General features: G+C 43.3%; 1 long non-coding RNA gene across 1 annotated transcript; it reads left to right on the top strand.

Moving 5' to 3' along the window:
* The first annotated feature begins 6,409 nt into the window (after positions 1 to 6,409).
* LOC121483129 lies at positions 6,410 to 20,987 on the top strand. The gene is made up of 3 exons (XR_005985695.1): positions 6,410 to 6,626; positions 20,279 to 20,339; positions 20,428 to 20,987. It is a non-coding gene; the product is annotated as an uncharacterized LOC121483129 (long non-coding RNA).
* The last annotated feature ends 1,109 nt before the right edge of the window (positions 20,988 to 22,096 follow it).

Below are 22,096 nucleotides of genomic sequence, written 5' to 3'. Positions count from 1 at the left end.
GATGGAACATGAGAGAACTCTAGGAAATGAAGAAGGGGTAGTGGAAGGGGAGGTAGGTGGGGGGATGGGGTGACTGGGTGATGGGCATTGAGGGGGGCACCTGATGGGATGAGCACTGGGTGTTATACTATATGTTGGCAAATTGAACTCCAATAAAAAAAATACAAAAAAAAAAAGAAAATGATAAAAAGAAAGAAAAGAAGTCCACTAATCTTATCCTCCGCTTCTAAAAATGAAGAAGCCAAGACCCAAGGAGTATGACTTAACGCTATAGCCAATTAGGAGCAAAGCTGAGATCTCATCTTATTGCTTATCATTCTACAAATGAGTTCATGGGTGTTAAAACTTACCAGATAGGTTAAGAGTTCTAGTTTGCCAGGTTAAATTCTCATGATCATCATGATGAACCATTAGGGAGACCGAGCATACATGGCCACAGTGCTAACCAGATATATACAGAGGAAGTTCAGGGAGAGGCCTACTTTGAAAAAGGAGCCTATGGAAAGAAGAGGGTAGCACAGAATCCAAATACAACTGAGCTAACTTACATATCAGAAGTATGAAATCAATGCCTGCTCTTTGTGCTTGAACTCTGCGTCCACACCCCTGGCAAGCACAGCATGCACCTTAGATCACATTCTTTGGTTTTCTTCTAAAACTGTGACTTGAGGGGCAGCCCTGGTGGCTCAGCGGTTTAGCACCGCCTTCGGCCCAGGGACTGATCCTAGAGACCTGGGATTGAGTCCCACATTGGGCTCCCTGCATGGAGCCTGCTTCTCCCTCTGCCTGTGTCTCTGCACCTCTCTCTCTGTGTGTGTCTCTCATGAATGGATGAATAAAATCTTTAAAAATTAAATTAAATTAAGAAAAATAAAACTGTGACTTGAGAAGGAAAGAAAGTATTTTTTATTATCCTTGCCTTGGATACAAATCAATTTCTCTAAGTAAAGATTCTGCATGAAAAAGAGAAAACTATACCAGGTTGACTAGCTGCTCCATAACAGAAATCCTTCCTGCCACTACATACCCTTAGGAGAAATAAGCCTAGGCCTAAAGATGGTCTGGGCTTTATATGCTGCAAACCCATTGTGATGTAATCAACTGTGACCATTTAGTGACTTCACACTGTGATTTGCTGGGATTCAGTGGCCAAAGATACTGATCAGCCTTTCTGCTTATTTAAGCTACTGTCCCTGAGGTTAATGAAAGAAATACCCTGTTAGCTCTACATCCATGGATATAGAAATGTTCCCCAGTCACTACTTAATGATTCCAATGAGGGATGAGTATCCTGGAGCTAGGTGGCAAGAGACAGTTTGGATTTTGTACAGCACTGTCACTCAAGCAGCTGTGAACAGCCTGTATAAAAGTGGACTGAGTCCCTTAAGATGCTAAGCAAGGAACAATTTATACATGTATTCAAGATCCAATTTATGGAAGCATACATGCTTAGTACACGTGGCTAGAGCCTCCCCATTTATTCAAAGTGGCAAAGGTCTTGAACCGTATCTTGATTATGTAAACCATCAAGGTAATCCTGGCCCTAAACCTGACTGCTTGCATCCTGCCAAAGTACAACACGGCACCTGTTGCGTCAAAACTGGTGGGAAAATGACTGTGGGCCAGTGGCTGAAAAGATTTAACAGAGTAACAGTAGAAAGAGGTACAGGATATTCCCTCTTGTTGCAACTTTCATCCCCAGATCTCCACGGGGCTCTCCCCCTACTTCCTTCAGGTATTATGTCACCTTCTCAGTGAGGCCTTCACTGTACAACCTACAGAAAGTGCAGGTCCCCCAGCCTCCCTGTGGCTGACTCCCGTCCCCTGCCTTTGTGTGCTGCATAGGACAGATCATTATCCGTCATGGCATATATATCATCAATCTTATTTTTTCATTCTCTCCCACTAGAATGTGAGCCCCATGTGAGCTGGAACTTTTTTCTTTGTCTCTTTCATGGCTGTATTTCAAGCATTAAGAACAGTGTCTGGCACACAGTAGGTGATCAGCAAAAAATGAAAGTTACCTTTGGCCTAACATTCATGCCATTCCTAGAGGTGACCCTGTATTGTATAGTGTGTATTTTTCAGGATTTTCTTCCACATATTTATATTCTCATATAAAAGCCTATTAAAAATAGATACTAATCACCTCAATTTAGCTTTGAATAGTTCTACAATATATTAAACAAAAATCACTTGTTTCCACTCCTAGTCGGATACAACTACAGCTTTGTAAACATAACCAAAATTAACTTAAAATTAGCTTAAACAATATTCAACATTTTGTTAGTTACGGGTTTTTTTTTCTTTTTCTTTTGCTTCAGCATTTTATTTTTTAAAATTTTTAAAAAGATTTTATTTACTTATTCATGAGAGACACCGAGAGAGAGGCAGAGACACAGGCTGAGGAGAAGCAGGCTCCCTGCAAGGAGCCCGATGTGGGACTCGATCCCGGATCCTGGGATTATGCCCTGGGCCAAAAGCAGTTCCAGGTGTCCCAGCTTCAGCATTTCAAAACAGATATATGATCTCACACATAAATCTTAAGCTTTACAATCCACACACTCTACTATAACAAAACTCTAACAGATAAGGGCTTTAAAAGACCCAAATATTATCATTGCATCTAAGAAATTATAATTACACTCAACCCTTGAACCAAATAAGTTTGAACTGCATGGGTCCACTTATACACAGATTTTTTGGGAAACAGCACAGTACGTAAATGTATTTTTTCTTCCTTATGACTTTCTTAATATGATTTTCTTTTCCCTTATTATAAGATTATAGCATATAATACATATACAAAATATGTATTTATGTTACTGGTAAGGCTTCTAGTCAACAGTAGGCTATTAGTAATTAAGTTTTGGGAGAGCCAGAAGTTATACTTGGATTTTTGACTGCATGAAGCGGTCAGTACCCCTAACTCCTCTCATTGTGCAGGGTCAACTGTATTCCCTAATACCACATGATAATATCCATGTCCAATATCCCTGTTTGACCTAAATATTCTCTCAAATTTGATTTGCCCTTGTTAGGATCCAAACAAGGATCATCCACAGAATTGGCCGAATTATGATATAATACTCTTTTCATCTATACATCCCCGTAAACCCTTTTTCTTTGCCATTTCTTTAATGAAAATACTGTATTATTTGTCCTGTAGAATTACTCATATTCTGGATTTCTCTGGAGGCATCCTAACCCTGAACATATTCCATTATAATCAGAATATCTTGTAGTGAGATCTATAGACTTGGTTAGATTCAGGCTAAATTACCTTAGCAAGAATGTTTTATACTTGATGCTTTGTACTCCTATTACATCATATCAGAACACACACTGCTGATACAAAGATTGATCAGTGGATCATAGTATTCTTACCTTGATTCACCCACATAATAACATTTCCCATCATTCTTTTGCTTAAATTTTATTAAATTTATGTGTGGGCTTACCTTTTTATTATTGATATGAAATTCATACTCTATATAATTCATTGTAAAGTGTACAAGTAGGTGTGCTTGGGTGGCTCAGTCGGTTAAGTGCCTTCAGGTCAGGTAATGATCCCAGGGTCCTGGGATCAAGCCCCACCCTGCAAAGAGCCCCACATCAGGCTCCCTGCTCAGTGGGGATCCTCCCTCTCCTCTCCCTCTGCCTGCAGCTCACCCTGCTTGTGCTCTATTTCTGTCAAATAAAATCTTTAAAAAATAAAGTGTCACTGTTTTTTTAAGTATGTTCACAAAATTGTCCACCTATCATCCCAATCATTTTTAGAATACTTTTATCATACCAAAAAGAAAGTCCATACCCATTAACAGTAATTCCCTATCCCCTAGCCCCCAGCCCTTGACAACTTCTAATTCATTTTTTCCTCTATGGATTTGCCTATTCTGGACATTTATTGTGAATAGGGTCATGCAATATGTATTCTTTTGTTTGCTTTCTTAAAAGTAGTATATTTTCAGGGTTAATCCATATTATATCATGTATCCGTACTTCACTCCATGTAATGACTAAATAAAAATCCATGGTATGGATATAGCACATTTTGTTTAAATGTTCATCAGTTGAGAGACATTTGGCTGTTTCCCCTTTTTATCTTCATGAATAATGCTGTGATGAACACTCATGTACAAGTTTTTGTTTGAATATCTCTTTTCAGTTTTCTGTTATATATACCCAGGAGTAGAATTGCCAATCACCTGGTCACTGTGTAACTATTGGTGGAACTGCCAAATGGCTTTCCCAGGTGTCCATACCATTTTACATTCCCGCTAGCAATGTATGTGAGATTCAATTCTTGACATCCTCATCGCAAATTGCTATTTTCCATTTTTAAAATTTATTTTTATTTTTATTTTTTTAAAGATTTTATTTATTCATTCATGAGAGATACAGAGAGAGAGAGAAGCAGAGACCCAGGCAGAGGGAGGAGCAGGCTCCATGCAGGGAGCCCGATGTGGGTCCCCGATCCGGGGACCACAGGATCACACCCTGGGCGGAAGGCAGGCGCTAAACCGCTGAGCCACCCAGGGATCCCCTCCATTTTGTCTTTAATATAGCCGTCTTGGTAAGTAGGAAGTGGTATCTCCGTGTGGTTTTCAGTTTTATTTCCCTAATGACTAAATGATATTGGACATCTTTTCTTGTGCTTATTTGGCCATTAGCATGGAGGGACCAATAGATATGCAGCATGAGAGCCCCGTGTGTGAATACATCCTCTGCAACACTGGTTCACAATGGCAAAGCCATTTAGACCTCGGTTCCCTGGTACAATGAGTAGGTAATAGTTACTGAATCTGTGTCTGTCCAGGGAATGGGGACAGAAGAAAACGCTTTGACTTGTGCATCTGCGTGAGGAAATGGCCACCGCTCCCTAAAGTGAGGGACAAGAAACACCGGGAGGAATCCAGAGCCGCAGCTGAGATCCAGAGCCCAGGGGTAGGTCAGGTAATTCCACCGGGGGAGGAAGTGGAAGCTCTTTCACCTTCCACTCTACCTGGTGGGAAGGAGTGGCAGGGAATTAACTCCTCCCTGCACCCCCTGGGAGTGGAAGGCAGCTGGGTTTTATGAGATTTCCTGTTGACCTGAAATGCAAAAAGGCAGCTGCCCCACCAGGACAAAGACCCTCAGGGTCTTCATTGTCTTCCTTCCTTCTGCCTTAGAAATTCCCACCACTTCTGCCCCAACAACTGGGAAATGGGTGAGAAAAAGGGTCTGGGAGTCAGAGCCTGAGCCAGGCTGGGAGTAGCAGGTGATCTTTGAAGGGACAATACAGGTGTGGGCCGGGGTGCCTTCAGTTCTCCCTTAAAGTATGTCTGTATTCCTGTATTTGTGAAGATTTAAAAAAAAATAATAATCAAGAAAAGGCTGCATTTGTCAATGGAAATAAGAAGAGTCAACAAAAATATCTTCAGTCAACTGTTGAGTAACCAAATAGCTGGTGGTTACCCATAGGCCTAGGGAGCTCCTAAGACAATTGTTGGGTTTTTCTTATTTTAAGATTTTATTTGAGAGAGAGAGAGCACGTGTGCTCAAGGGGGGGGGGGGGGGAGGAGCAAAAAAGGAGAGGAGAAGCAGGCTCCCAACTGAGCAGGGAGCCCTAGGGGGTCTTGATCTCAGAACTCTGGGATCATGACGTGAGCCCAAGGCAGATGCTTAACCCATCGTGCCACGCAGATGCCACTAGACAGTTGTTTTTATTTGCATATCTCTCTCTCCTTAGATTAGAACTTGCTGGGAGGATACAGGACCAATTAATACCCCTCATCTCGAGTGGCAGCGTCACCTGTTAGGTTCCTTTTCCTCCCATAATCTACACGTGTCTCCATTATGGGAGCATTATTTTGCCAGACCAACATGTTCCTCTTTCAACAGTTAGGAAGAAATCGATACCGGCCAGGCAGAAGAAACTTGCCAGTCGCTGTGATTACTTCGGACCCAGGACATCCCTATCCACCTAGGCAGTGTGCAGTAGTTATGCAAGAGCGCCGACTCCCTAGCAAGTCCTCGGCAAAGAGCGGGAGGGAGGCGATGGGGAGGAAGGAGTGCCTGCATTTTTTCGGATCCCAACACTCATCTGGGGAGGAAGCAATAAAAGTTTTGATAACTTCATGCATATGAATGATGCAAACTTGTTACAACGTTTGGAAGTGTATTTGTTTAAACTTCTTTTCCCTCTAAATAGTTTTGGGACCGTTGAACGGTAAATTTTGTTTCAGCACATTCACCATTTGGCCGGCACGGACCCTACAAGGACAAATTGATTTTCCAGAGCAAATGCAAAAGACGGCTTTCGGCTCTTACCTTCCCACGCCCACCTCTCTCCGCCCCTTCCAAGCGCGCGGGAACCTTCCTAAGCCTGCCCCTCCACTCCCTTGGGCGGGGCCAACGCCGAGGAACCCGGATTCTTACCCCTCCCCCCCCGGACCCCGGACCTCCATCCCCCACCCGCTCCGGGGAGTGGGAGCCGCTGGCGCTGGGGGAGGGACTGTGGCTTGCCGGGGCGACCAGGGCGCTGCTTTGCGGCAGAGGTGGCCCGGGGCCCAGTCTGACCCTGCGACCCCGCGCGAGCGTCCCAACTCCCGGGCTCTGTCCCTCCGGCGCGCGGCCTCCGCCAGGTGGGTCCTTCGGCCTCTGTCCCGCTGCCTTTCCTTCCCTTCCCTTCCTCGACCGCGAGGGGCCCCGGGGCTGGGGGCCGGGCTTGGGCGGCCCTTCCGAGTCCCGGGGCCTTCCCGGTCCCCCAGCGTGCTGGCAGCCTGTGCCCGGCGCGCGACCTCGGCCGGTGGTGGCGGCCGCGGGGACTGGCATTTCGGCGATGCGGGTCGGGTGTGGGCGCCGGGAACGGACCGCCGCCGCCTAAGTTCTAAGTTGTGCGCCCTGGCGCGGCCGGGGGAGAGCCCGGTAGCAGCTCCCCCGGACGGACGCCCCCCCCCCGCCCCGCCCGGCCGAGGGCCCGGGAGCGTTTCCCTGTGGCTGCGGGGGGTCCCCCGGATCCCTTCTCTCTCCCCTGTGCTTCCTCCCCATTTGCGTGGCCGCGGGAGGTTCGGCTTGGTCGGTTTGGATGGAGGGCTCCTCGGAACGTATCTTGAGAGAAGTAACTTATCGTGTTATACTCTATGTTGGCAAGTCGAACTCCGATTAAAAAAAAACATAAAAATCGTATTAAGAAACATGCTGCTTCTAGGGAATGAGAGAGGAATAGATGTCCTTGTTGGCCGTGTTGGGCTCAATCCTCTCTACTCATTTCTGACAAACTTTCCTGAAAATCTTGCGAGAAACCCGGTGCCAGTGACTGGCCTGGGAAACTATTGCGTCCTGTAAGTTGTTTAAATCAGGGAAGGAGACAAACTATAAGAGACTCTTTTTTTTTTAATTTTTTTATTGGAGTTCGATTTGCCAACATATAGTATAGTCATAGGAAACAGGGTTGCTGGAGTGAAGGGGGATGGGATAATTGGGTGAGGTAACAAGCACTGGGTATTACGTGGTACTGATGAATCACTGACCTCTACTTTTGAAACTAAAAATATACTATGTGTTAATTGAATTTAAATAAAAAAAAGTAAATAGTTTAAGTAAAACCATTAGATTCACATAATAGGTCGCAAGAGAATATGAGGAGCTGTCATCCATGATGGGACTTGGTGAGACCAGGGTTAATTTTCACAAGTAGTTTGTGCTCCTCCTGATGTATAACTTAGCAGGGGGGCTAAATTTGAAGAGGTAAAATGACCTAAGTGAAAGAATCTAGTCTCTTTTAATTTAAATTCAATTTCACTGACATAGTGTATTATTAGTTTCAGAGGTGATTTTAGTGATTCTTGAGTTCTGTATAACATCCAGTACTCATTCAATCACATGCCCTCCTAATGCCCATCACCCAGTTACCCTAGATCCCCACTCACCTCCCCTCCAAGCAACCCTTAGTTTACTATAGTTAAGATCCTCTTATGGTTTGTCTCCCTATTTTTGTCTTCTTTTATTTTTCCTTCCCTTCCCCTATGTTTATATGTTTTGTTTTTTAAATTCCACATGAGTGAAATTATATGGTATTTGTCCTCCTCTGATTTATTAAGTGTACCCTCTAGTCCCATCCATGTTGCAGATGGCAAGATTTCATCCCTTTTGATGGCTGAGCGATATTCCATTTTCTTTATTCATCTGTCAAAAGACATCTGAGCTCTTTCCACAGTTTGCCTATTGTGGGCATTGCTGCTATAAACATTAGGGTGAGGGGCCCCTTCTAATCACCATGTTTGTATCCTTTGGGTAAATACCTGGTAGTGCAATTGTTGGGTTGTAGGGTAGCACTATTTTTTAACTTCTTGGGGAACCTCCATACTGTTTTCCAGAGTGGCTGCACCAGTTTGCATTCCCACCAACAGTTCAAGAAGGTTCCCCTTTCTCTGCATCCTCGACAACATATGTTGTTCCCTGTCTTGTTAATTTTAGCCATTCTGACAGATGGGAGGTGGTATCATTGTAGTTTTGTTTTGTATTTTCTTTTTTATTAAAAATATTTATTTATTTATTTATTTGACAGAGATCTAGAGAACACAAGCAGGGGGAGCCCCAGGGGGCAAAGCAGGCTCCCCGCTGAGCAGGGAGCCCTGTGCAGCGCTCTATCCCAGGACCCTGGGATCATGACTTGAGCCAAAGGCAGATGCTTAATCTGAGCCACCCAGGCACCCGATTTGTAATTTCTGGATGATGAATGATGTTGAACATCTTCTCATGTGTCTGTTAACAATCTGGATGTTTTCTTTGGAAAAATGTCTATTCGTGTTTTCTGCCCATTTCTTAACTAGATTATTTGTTTTGGAGTGTTGCATTTGTTAAGTTCTTTATAGATTTTGGATACTAACCCTTTATCTAATAAGACATTTGTAAATATCTTCTCCCATTCTGTAGTTTGCTTTTTAGTTTTGTTGATTTCTTCACTGAGCGGAAGCTTTTATTTTGGTGAAGTCCCCATAGTTCATTTTTGCTTTGGTTTCCCTTGCCTTTGAAGATGAGTATAGTGAGAAGTTGCTGAGGCCAAGGTCAAAGAAGTTTCTGCCTGTGTTCTCTTCCAGGATTTCGATGGATTCCTGTCTCACATTTAGGTCTTTCATCCATTTTGAGTTTATTTTTGTGTATGGCGTAAGAAATTGGTCCAGTTTTATTCTTCTGAATGTGACTGTCCAATTTTTCCAACACCAGTTGTTGAAGGGATTGTCCTTTTTCCATTGGATAGTCTTTCCTACTTTGTCAAAGATTAGTTGACCAGAGAGTTGAGGGTCCATTTCTGGATTCTCTATTCTGTTCCATTGATCAATGTGTCTGATTTGGGGCCAGTACCATACTGTCTTGATGATCACAGCTTTGTAATATAGCTTGATGGTTTTCTTTCTTAAGATTCCTTTGGCTATTCGGGGTCTTTTGTGGTTCCATATAGATTATAGGATTGTTCCAGCTCTGTGAAAAACATTGATGGTATTTTGATAAGGATTGCATTGAATGTGTAGGTTGCTTTGGGTAGCATAGACATTTTAACAATATTTGTTCTTTGAATCCATGAGCATGGAATATTTTTCCATTTCTTTGTGTCTTCTCCGATTTCTTTCATAAGTATTCTATAGTTTTCAGAGTACAGATCCTTTACGTCTTTGGTTAGGTTTATTCCTAGGTATCTTCTGGTTTTTGGTGCAATTGTAAATGGGATAGATTCCTTGATTTCTCTTTCTTCTGCCTCATTGTTAGTGTATTGAAATGCAACTGACTTCTGTGCATTGATTTTTATATCCTGCGACTTGCTGAATTCCTGTATCAGTTCTAGTAATTTTTGAGTGGAATCCAGCCTCTTATATTCCTGTATATTTAAAACTTTTAATAGCTTTCTGTTAGTTCTAAGACCTTACTGTATTTCATTCATTAAATGATTCCTACTCTGTAGTATCAGAACTCCCACAAATCCATTCTGTCCATGTTTATTTATGACAGATGTCACACCTTATTCAGACCCTGGTGAAATCTGAAAAACAAAAAGGTTACATAATTATATTTATAGAAATGAAAGAAGGACAAAGTTTGCTTTATACACATGTGTTTATGTGTCACATACCTATCCAGATACACGTATCTCATTGGCCATTCATGAACAAAAATAAAGCAGGTGGAAGAGCCATGCTGTTGATTGTGTTTTCTCCAAGGGAGTAGAATTTTGAGGAGGCTCTTTCAGACCATTTTCTAACCATATCGCTATTCTTTTTAAAGACAAAATAGAAATGTAAGTTATGTCTTTTTTTAAGGATTTTATTTATTCATGAGACACAGAGGCAGGCAGAGACCTAGGCAGAGGGAGAAGCAGGCTCCCTGCAGTGAACCTGATGTGGGACTTGATCCCAGGACCCCGGGATCAACGACTTGAGCCAAAGGCAGATGCTCAACCCCTGAGCCACCCAGGCATCCCTAAGTTATGATTTTTAAACACTATTTTTTGGAAAAGTTGATGATTATCAAACAGCACAGATGTTAGTAATGAATTTTTGACCTAAAATAATAGCTATTTCCACAAATGCATTTAACCAGGCCCCCAAATTTTCAGGGGCTTTCCTCAAGCAATACGATTACTGGTGGTTTACATTTTCATCTTTTTACAGTTTTCTGTGCAATAGGATGATATGAAAGAAACAAGCTTCTTAAGCAATTTCAGGTTATCAAAGATAATGAAGACTAATGGCAATACAGGTTTTTCCTATAAGAAATTAAAGAAATTCCTGTGAAACCTATCTTAAGCTGAAATGGCATTAAGAGGATCCCACACTTTCAAAAGTTTGACAGTTACTGTTAGGCCACATCCCTTTTAAGAATAATAGTAGTACCTGGTTTTGCTAATTGAAGAAAATCCAAGGTTTGTTACTTTTGCAAAGAAAGCTGTTATCATATTGATGTTGGTTTTTCATAAAAGTGAAATGGTGTAACTCAAACTTTTGAGAAGCAGGGGACACTCAGAAAAAAAATACGTATGAAGTGAACCAATTAGATATAGACAGAAAAGTTTAGAAGGAAAGAAAACACATTTATGTTGGATATTTCTGGATGATAGTGTGTGCTTGTGTTTCTTGTTACTGATATTGAGGCAAATGTTTGGTCTTATTTCCAAAATTTAACACCTCACATAAGTTCTGCAAAGAAGATTTGATGGCATGAAATAGCAATTGAAATTTAAGAGTTAGGGACTTTCACATAAGGGACGGCACCCATTTTAAGTATTCAAAGAGATTGGCTCCACACTTTGTGTAAAAACATCATCCTGTGAAAAGGCATTTAACTCTCTGCACGTGTAGGACAAATCCTTGCAAGAAAATAACAAGTGATGACTTGAGACCATGTAAGATGAGCCAGATTTGGGGCCCCTGAGTCACACAATCAGTTAAGCATCCAACCCTTGGTTTCAGCTGAGTTCATGATCTTGTGGTCAGATTGAACCTCATGTTGGGCTCCATGCTCAGTGCAGAGTCTGTTTGAGCTTCTCTTTCCCTCTCCCCCTCCTGCTTGTGTTCTCAAATAAGTCTTTTAAAATTTATTTCAATTACTTTATTTTTAAATATTTATATATTTAAGAGAGAGAGCAAACAAGCACAAGCCAGAGGGAGCAGCAGAGAGAGAGGGAGAAGTAGGGTCTCCACTGAGCAGGGAGCCCAATGTAGCGGGCTTGATTCCAGGACCTTGAGATCATGACCTGAGCCAAAGGCAGATGCTTAACCAACTGAGCCACCCAGGCACCCCTAAATAAATCTTTAAAAAAAAAGATGAGCCAGATTCAACACAGGGACAAGAATATAGTTAATACATAAAAAGTTAATACAATAAACTGGTAATACAAGCCCCTCAGAGGGGCAGGTCACGAGTAGAAACTCTTGATGTGTAAGAAATTGTCTAACAGTGCAATTTTTGTTTGGATTTTCCTTGAGTTGGTAAGGAACCTTTTTGTATATTTAGGGTAGTTTTGTGTTTCTCTGTGGACTGTTAATATTTTACTATGGGTGGTACTGAAATTATTTCTAAAGCTTCCTCTGTTTTAGTAAGCCTACTGTGAGTTGGAAGTATTTTTTCCTATTTATCATTGCTCTTCTGACTTTATGAGGTTTTGTTTTAATATGGTGAATTTTATCTGTTCATATGTATCCTGTTTGATGGGTTTTGAGTGAAAGGTAGAAAGGTTTTTCCTACTGTACAATTACAACAGAATCAGCCCATGCTTTCTTTTAATAGTTATATGATTCTCTCATTGCACATTCAATTCTTGGATCCATATAGAGTTTATCCTGGCTTATTGTGTGTAGAACCAAGAACCTTTTTTTTTTTTTTAAAAAAAAGATTTTGTTTATTTATTCATGACTGACACAGAGAGAAGCAAAGACACATAGGCAGAGGGAGAAGAAGCAGGCTCCATGCAGGAAGCCCGATGTGGGATTCGATCCTGGGACCCCGGGATCACACCCTGAGCCAAAGGCAGACGCTGAACCGGCTGAGCCTCCCAGGCGTCCCCCAAGAACCTTTTCTAGGTAGGTACTCTTTGGCCCCAAATCTGTCTTCCACTGATCTAGGAGGCTTTTGTATGTTAAATCCCCTTTTTTTCCCAAGATTTTGTTTATTTGAGAGAGAGAGGGCACAAGTGTGGGGGCGGGGGAGGGGTGGAGACGAACAAGCAGCAGCCTAGTGTGGAGTCCAATGCAGGCTTGATCCTAGGCCCTGAGATCATGACCTTAAGCTGAAGTCAAATGCTTAACTAGCTGAGCCACCCAGGCGACCCCGTATGCTAAATTCTTTTATGCCTTTGGGTCTGTTCTTTTTTTTTTTTTTTAATTGAAGTGTCTTTGACATAAAGTATTAAGTTAGTTTTAGGTGGGAATACCTTGGCTGGCTCAGTCAGAAGAGCATGTGACTCTTGATCTTGGAGTTGTGAGTTTGAGCCCTACACTGGGTGTAGAGATTACTAAAAATAAATTCACTTTAAAAAAATAGCTTCAGCTGTGTAACATAGTGATTCAATTACATACATTATGACATGCTCACCACAATAAGTGTAGTTGCCATCTGTACTACAGTATTATTGACTATATACCCTATGCTGTACTTTTCATTCCCATAACTTATTTATTTTATAACTATAAATTTGTACTTATTAATTCTCTTCACCTATTTTACCCATCACCTCACCTTCCTCCATTCTGGCAGCAATATGTTTGTTATCTGTACTTCTGAGAATATTTCTGTTTTTTGTCTTGTTTGCTTTGTTTTTTTAGATTCCACATGTAAGTGAAATCATGGTATTCATCTTCCTCTGACTTCACTTAGTTAATACTGTCTAAGTCCATTCATGTTGCTGCAAACGGCAATATTTCATTTTTAATAGCTGAGTTATACTCCATCGTGTACATATGTACCACATTTTTATCCATTGATCTATCAGTGGCACTTCCATATGGATGCTTCCGTATCTTGGATATTGTAGGCAAAGCTGCAGTAAACATAGGGTGCATATGTTTTTTTCTGAATTAGTGTTTTTGTTTTCTTCAGGTACTCAATAGTAGAATTATTGGATTGTATGGTATTTCTACTTATAATTTTTGGAGGTATCTCCTTGTTTTCCATAGTGGCTGCACCAGTTTACATTCCCATCAGTAGTGCACGAGTTCCCCTTTTTCCACATCCTCACAAACACTTGTTATTTCTTGTCTTTTTGATACTGGCCATTCCAACTGGTGTGAGGTGATATATCTCACTGTAGTTTTAATTTGCATTTCTCTGATGTTAGGTGATGTCAGTTATCTTTTCATACGTCTGTTGGCCGTCTGTATGTCTTTTGAAAAATAGTTGTTTGGGTCCTCTGGCCATTTTTTAATGGGATTATTTTTGGTTACTGAGTTGTAGGAGTTTTTTAATATATTTTGAGTATTAACCTGTTATTGAATATATGATTAGCAAATATCTTCTCCCGTTCAGTAGGGTGCTTTCTCATTTTTTGATGGTCTCCTTTGCTGTGCAAAAGTTTTTTAGTTTGCCATTGTGCCAATTGTTTATTTTTGCTTTTGTTGCCCTTGCCTTGGGATACATATCCAGAAAAATATTGCCCGGGCTGATGACTTAAGAGTTTACTGCCTCTGTGTATGTGTGTTTTTAGGAGTTTTAAGGTTTCAGTTCTTACATTTAGGTCTTTAATCCATTTTGAGTTTATTTTTGTGTATGATGTAAGAAAGTAGCCCATTTTGGTGTCTATTCTTGGCCTTTTTGTTCTATATCTATATGGTAGAGCTAGTCATCCCACCACATGGCTATTCATTATCAGAACTCTCCTTTTATTCCTGCCTGTTTATTTTGTTGTCCCTTATGAATAATGGAAAACAACAGGACCTTCTAAAGCCTTTTGGATTTTTCTTGGGATTAGAATAGATTAATTAACTGATGATGAACATACTTAAGAGGTTGAATCTTTTTATTCAAGAATATAATACATTTTTACTCTTGTTTAAGTGTGTTTTTCTGTCTTTCAGGACACTTTAAAGTTTATCTCATGTAAGTTTTTCGTATTTTTGTTAGATTATTCCTAGGTATATGATCTTTAATTGTTGGTAATATAAATCTCTTTAGTAATGGAATATTTGTCCATGGAATCAGGCTGAAAAAAAATTGGTAAGGTCCTTGATTGTTAAGAATTTTGTTAACCTCAGTGAAGGTTATAAATATTTTCCATATTTGTTCTTACCATCTCTAGGAAAGGTGAAAAAAATTTAAAGCATAGCTTCTGAGTTTTGGTTTTTCCAGCACTGGGTGGGTAAAAGTTGTGTGAAAAGTTACAAATCAATTCTCTGAAATATTTTGTTTTCTCTCTTAAGTGTAGTATTGCAAACAGAATTCAAATGTTACTGCTTTTTTTTTAGTATCTCATTGGAAGGTGCTAAAACCTTTGGATTTCTCCTTTAACACATTTGCTGAAAATTCAAAGATTTTGGAAGTTAATGTTATGTGGGGAAGATGCTGACTGAGACCTTATTTGCTGAGCACAGGCCAAGACCCAAACAAACAGTCTCATGTGGTCTCTACCCCAGTACTGTGAGCATGGCGATCTCAGTGTACCCTTTTGACAAGGGTTCATGCTGACTTGAAGATAGAGTGAACCTCTTACTTGAGGTCTCAGGTATATTTCCAAACAAGAGGATCTTGGTAATCTTACTGGAAGCCAAGGAGCACAGGCTGGCTAGACCATTGCAGATAAGAAGTGTGGGCAACAGACATTAATCCAGTGATTCCAGAAGATGATATAGCTCTCAATTGATTAATTTGAAAAGGGTGTTGACACCCTAGTGTACCTAACAAGATAGGCTAAGTTTAGAGTACTGTGGAGCCTATAAATCAGGTTTTTAAAAAGAATTTATTTATTTGTTTGTTTATTTATTGTAAGAGAATGAGAGAGAGAGAGAATGAGCAGGGGAAGGGGCAGAGGGAGAGAGAGAAGCAGACTCCCCACTGAACAGCCCAGATGCAGGGCTCCATCCCAGATCATGACCTGAGCCAAAGGCAGGTGCTTAACCCACTGAACCACCCAGGTACCCCCGTAAACCAGAATTTAAGAGGATCAGAATAAAACAGTTCTAAATATTGCATTGCTTTTCTTTTTAAGGCCTAGTTAAATATGACATACAGTGGTTCCCTTCAAACATAGGGAATACACAATGCTTAGTCATGTTCTTTAGGATCTTCCATTGTTCCTATTTGTGCTTTGAATGTACTTAGGCCCTTATTTGCTGATGAGAGCTAAAGTAAAATATCTGAAAATTGGAGAATCTAGTTCAAAGCATGGCATGAAAGGGGGCTTTCCAAAACTGGTTGATGCCCAAGCGTCCATGAAGCCTTAGACTCCATATCAGTGTAAACCTACTTTAGTCAAGGAGACATAAGGAAACACATGGAGTGGAGGCAGGTATTTGCATATTCATCAGGATATACCTCTTACCTTTTATATTGACCTCAGTGAAGACGACTAGTCAGTTCTATTAGAATTGGAACATCTAATACTGGGCAGGATGCATTTTAGGTACTCCTCTTGGAAAACCATTTGGCAACATTGATCAAAAAATGAAAGTATATGAGAATTTTGGTTCATTCTGTTGCTTCTCTGAAAATAGGGGAGAATTATATTCACATATAAATGAGCAAAGGAGTGCATCCAAGAGAGTGTCTTTCACCCAGGATTTGTAGAATTGAGAAGTAGAAAGGGACCAAAAGGTCCCTCTGGAGGTAGAGTGGGATGTCCTGTTATTCATCCATGAGAGGGAATATACACTGCCTACCATAAAAAGAATGAGAATGTGGTCCTTGTGGGCCTGAACTCTTGGGAGAAGTGTGTTCTCTCTTGAGGGGAGAAAAGCAGAAAGGTTCCTGCAGAGTCAAAGTTTGGTGAGTCTCCTTTAATATAAAACCAGAACAAAATACCTGGGTGGAGACGGGTAAACCTCTATGTCAGTGCACATGTAGACTGACATAAAAACAGACATCTTGCCTTCCACCTAAACCGTTGTTTGCTATCCTGCATGGGACAGTCTTTTGAGAATGAAAAGGATAACCTAAGATTGTGACTTGCCTTTCTTTGGGGGTCTATGGCATGCAGTAGAGGCTCTTTAAAATTTTGCTTGATTTTCTCAATTGATTTAAAAGATTTCTAACAGCCTTCAGTCGCATCAGGCCTCTGGAGCAATACATTAATTTGTAGACCAAGAGACCCCCCCCCAAGAAAAGGAAACATGATTTGGCTGGATATACCTAGCCAAAATGAATATAGGCCAGATACAAGGACAGGTGTCTTTAGAATACCACATAGCTCTTGGGTTGAGAGACACTGCCCTCCACCCATATCCTCCACAGATCAAGCATGTCTCTCTAAGATAGGAACAAGGCACATACTGCTGGGAACACAGCAATTCATTTTATACTTCAGCTGTTGTGATAGTCTGCTTCCAGAATAACCTCTGGGGTAGCTCATGCTCTTTGCCTAGCTTTTACCTGCTTCTGGGAGCAAGTTTCCATGTTCAACTCTTCCCTCCACACACGCTCCTTGATATCACCCCTCCTGGAAGAGTGTGGAAACCCACTCCCTGCCCCTTCGTTTTATACTTCTGGCCTTATGTAAGCATAGCCTATTGGTGTTGAACAATCTTTAGCTTAGTTCCCAGTGCCGGGTTCTGACTGACATGGTTTGACTGGTTCCTAGACCAGGATGGTCTCGGTGCACCCCTCTGGCCATGTATAGAACATGGACCCTTACAAGAAATCCCAGGAGAGTCCCCAAACAAGAGGACCCAGGTCATATGCCCATACATTGAAAGGGAGGTTGAGGAATAGGTTGCATTTGAGCTGTGACGTTTCCAACAAGTAGTGCAGAAAACAGACCTGGATCCCTTCATTCTGGAGGACGATGTTCCTTTCAGTATACTGATCCTGTTCTGTTTCATCCCATACCTACAACCTTTCTCATATGGGACAAGGAGGGCTTTCTGGGATACTTTGGGGCCTAAGACCCAGATTCTCTTTTTAGAGGGAGCCAAAGTAATCAAAACACAGCTCTAACTCAAACCTGCAGTGTACCTGCCTTACTCTTCCTTGTCTGGGTCTAGTACCAAATAATCAGGAAATTTTCCATCCTGTCTGCAAGATGCTACCCCCATTGAGGGATGGCAGTTGAGCCTGGAGCCTCTGGTCCTGGGTTCCCCAGGGCCCTGAAACCCTAGGGGCCTCACTGGCTGAGCTTGTTATTGCACCAAGGGCAAGAATCCACAGGCCAGATTCCCTGGAATTGGAACTTCAGCTCTTTGTTTCTTAACAAGGCAGCAGCCAAGGCCACGCCCCCACTGCCTGGGGAGGCCTGCATCCCCTACTTGATGGTTGAGTCTGTCTCTATCCACCCTCTGTCAATTCTCCACTGATCCTGGGGGTGTTTTGGGTCTGGCCCAGAGAATCTTGTGGGTGCCCCACTCCCACCCTTCATCCCCTCACAAGCCTTCCTCAGAAGACCCGAAGGTGCTGCAGGCTTTGCTTAAAAAGTATCTGCTTGATGGAACTGTTGCTCCAGAAATGCCATCCCTGCTTGCTTGTGAGGTTTCTGCCTCTGCCCTTTAAGGATCAAAAAAGGTGCCTGAGGACACTGAAGCCCCCAAATGGGGTTGACTGTCCTGTGGTGTTGTGGGAAGTGGTATCTCATATATTTGGACTTCTTGATGGCAATGAGAATATACCTATAGTAACATCTGAAGGAATACATACATCTGTGGATTCATCCTACATCTCTCTTAAGAGTTTTAAATGTGGATATCCTGGCAACTGGGACCCTCTTTTCTTGGCACACTTTTGTATGGATACCCATATGGTTCTAGGGCAGAATCCTTGCTTTCTGAGGACATTGATTCCATAACAATAGCTGACACCAGGACCTGGATTTAACGCCTTCTCCTTGAGTTATTGGCTCCTTTTTGCATTCACCCAGCTACTTCATCCAGCTTAAGGGCTCAGGAGTAGGCCATTGTGGAGGAAGTGACAGGGGCCCTGTTATGTAAGAAGACAGGGAGGTAGATTGCCCATGCTCACCTCCGGGAGCCTCAGTCACTCTACCACAGAGTGCCCCAGGTGAGTTGTGGGGATTGGGGGTAAGAGTGGTGGAGTCCATAGGACAGACGGGAGAGCCCAGTGGCTTCATCCACACAGTCAGATGACCTGAGTGAGAACCATTGTTCAGTAGCCCCTCCTGGGAAGTTGTCTTTGAGAGTGTCTTTGTAGTCTATCCTTAAAACACCCACTCAATCATTCAGCATTCACTTTTTCATTAATAATAGACACACAGATATGTTTATGTGTCACATATGTGTGTGTGTGTGTATGTGTGTATATATATATATATATATATATATATATATATATATATATATATATATAAATTTCCCCTCTTTCCCCCCCCCATAACTGCTTTGGAGATGCCACATTGGATAGAAATTTTGCCCAGAGAAGAGCCCTTAGCATTCCATGGTGACGGCTCCCAAGGGGTGTCTCTGCCTTTGAACTTCCTACCTGCGGTGGCAACCACATGAAATTTCTCCTCATGTATGCTGCAGGGATTGCATGCAAATGAAAACTAACAGACACAGAGGGCATGCTACATTCCGTTCTCTGACCCCACACATCCTGCATAGTACTCCATACACTCTTTCACATTTGGCTGCTCCCAGCATATATAAGTATCCTGGTCTTGGCACATCTGTGCAGAGTAAATGTCCTGACCTGCTTGATCCTCTCCATTTCTTTTTTCATAGCTACCCAGTGTAGGGTACCTTCATCTCTGCCAAGGGGCTTAGAACATAGCTCATTTTACTTGTCCCTTCTCTTCAGACAGTGGGTTTCTCTTTTCTTCCTCTCTCCTTCTGTCTTCAACCAGCATACTGAGTCATGGTTACTGAAATATGGGTGTGTGTGACCAGGATACATACTTTTGCGTCAGTGTCTATGCAGAAGAAAGAGGCTGGTAAATCATAACTTGCCACATCTTTAAAAGAAAATGTCCACATCCCAGGAAAGTAAATGTGGTGAATATCTCAGTGCAGCCAGAGAGGAGATACCTGGTACCTCTTTGAGTCAGATGAGCTGCTTCTCAGTAGAGGGTCTGTCGCTCAATTCCAGAGAAGGTTGCAGGCCTGACAAGATACCTATTGATATCCTTCCATGGTCATTCAGGGCCAGAACTGAGGGGGAAAGCTATAAGTATAAATGCCAAGGTGATGGCTGTGGCTCAGGAAAGAGATCATGGGAGATATCTTCAGGTTTCACCTGGTACATTCTACATGAGCTGCTTTCTGAAACCCCTGAATGAAAATCCTTAGAATTTTTGAAGGATGAGTGAAGTTGATGTGCACATCATGCTGTATTCAGAAGTTTTGGTTGACCCCAGAGGTGTTAGGAATACTGACCTGAACTAGGGGTGGTGGAAGGGGAGGAGGGCGGGGGGTGGGGCTGAATGGGTGACGGGCACTGAGGGGGGCACTTGACGGGATGAGCACTGGGTGTTATTCTGTATGTTGGTAAATTGAACACCAATAAAAAATAAATTTATTAAAAAAATAAACTAAACTAAAAAAAAAAATACTGACCTGAAACACTGAAGGTGGCCGAAGTGGGATGCATACAAAACCCTGTTACGCAGCACTATGGTGGTCCCATACCAAGCTCTCTCTCTCTCTCACTGCAGGGGAGACAGAATGAAAGGAAAGAAAGAAGTGAAAATGAAGAGGCCAGTGCTGATGTTCTGGGTGAGTGAGTGCTCTATTTTCTTCTTTTTCCTTTAACAAGAGAGTTCATTTTACTGTAGGAAGAACACAGATTGTGGTATTATTTCAGCAAAGCTCAAGAAGGAAAGAATCCCTAGGCAGATTCTTAACACCAGGACTCTTGTGTACTGTACCAGAATTTCACCTGTGGTAGAAAAGGCTCTCAAGGCAGTTCGTGATTGTGGAACAGGAAAAAGGAGATGCTTGCATGCCAATCTACAGACAATCAAAGATTAACGAAGGCCAAAGATGAGGTGGATTGCCATCTCACAAGCAGCATACGAAGTGATCCATGCTAAAATATGCGTACCACCATTGACTCCAGAATCCTAGAGAAACACCTGGGACACGGACAAATAAACTTTGAAACCTTACATCCTTTAGTGACATATGCGCAACTTATGATAGACAACATAAACACAGCCCATGGATTTGCAGAAAGCCATCCATTTCCACAAGTCACCATGTAACCACCCTAGTCAACGGGACCTGAATGAGGGAGCCCTGGTGGAATGTGCCAGAAAGGGAAATTATCAGCTTGGGGTAACTGTGGCTCAAAGCTCAAGATCACACCAGTATATCTCCTGATGTGTCCTATAACCATCAGTCAGTATTAAAACAAAGGAGGTAAATCAGCTTCCATGTTGCTCCATAAGATACCATACAATCCAATCGCAAAGTAGGCTCACAGATAAAAGAGGGAAGGAGGAAAAGCTCAACTCTGGTAATAGTAGACAAGTGTACCCCTAAAGTGAAAGTGGCCCAGACACGGGAGCCGCCATGTTGGAGCCCCGGTGGCCAGCGCTTGGCCTTTTTTCATCAGCAAAGGGCGGAGGGAGAGGCCCTGGGGGAAGGGCCTGTGCGCCACTGGAGGCCTGAGGGGTCGGGCCGGCCTCTCGGGGAGTCCTGATCCCGGGATCGGGCGCCCGCTGAGCCGGGGCCAGGCCAGGCCAGGCCGGGCCGGGCCGGGCCGGGCAGGGCTCTGGCCCCACCACCAGACCGGTGTGTCTCCCGAGGGCCCCCGGAGGCCTGCGGGGGTCCTGAGGGCGGCTGGCGCCTCGCAGGATCCCGTGGCCGGCGCCGCCGCCGGAGGCCCACGGCGGGCCCGGCCGGGCCCCGCCCGACCGTTGTGATCCCCAAAGCCGGCCGAGGGGAGGCCGAGGGCACCGAGGCTCCGCTGGGCTCCGCTCCAGGGGGCCTCCGATGCCTCAGAAGCCTAGGAAGCCTCAGAAGCCTTAGGCGCGCTCCCCTAAAGCGAAAGCGGCCCAGACACGGGGGCCGCCATGTTGGAGCCCGGGTGGCCAGCGCTTGGCCTTTTTTCTTCGGCAAAGGGCGGAGGGAGAGGCCCTGGGGGAAGGGCCGGTTGGCATTGCTGGTGCAACACTGCCATCAAGCGGAACGCGTTGGCGATCCCCTGAGCCGCCGCCCGGTGGCTTCCAGGGGACGCCTGGCCCGGGGGTGAAGTCCCAGTGTCCCGGCGGGACAGAAGGGGCCATTGGCAATCGCGAGGCGCCTGGCCCTTTTGGCAGGCGCTCCACGCTGGTCCGTTGATGACCAGCTCTGGAGCAAGCGTTGGCATTGGGACGCAGAGGCAGGATTCAGGCAGCCGTTCCTTGACTGTCCTTGTTGCCCTGAGGGCTGTGGTGGGACGTTGGAGAAGGTGGCCCAGAAAGGGAAACGGGGCTAGCTCAGAGGCCTGGCCCGGGGCGGGGCGGGGCGGGACGGGACGGGGGTGTGGT

This window comes from Vulpes lagopus, chromosome X (assembly GCF_018345385.1).
Source record: "Vulpes lagopus strain Blue_001 chromosome X, ASM1834538v1, whole genome shotgun sequence".
NCBI classification, from domain to species: domain Eukaryota; kingdom Metazoa; phylum Chordata; class Mammalia; order Carnivora; family Canidae; genus Vulpes; species Vulpes lagopus.
Note: the sequence above shows the minus strand (reverse complement) of the source record. Positions and strands in the feature narration are given on the sequence as shown.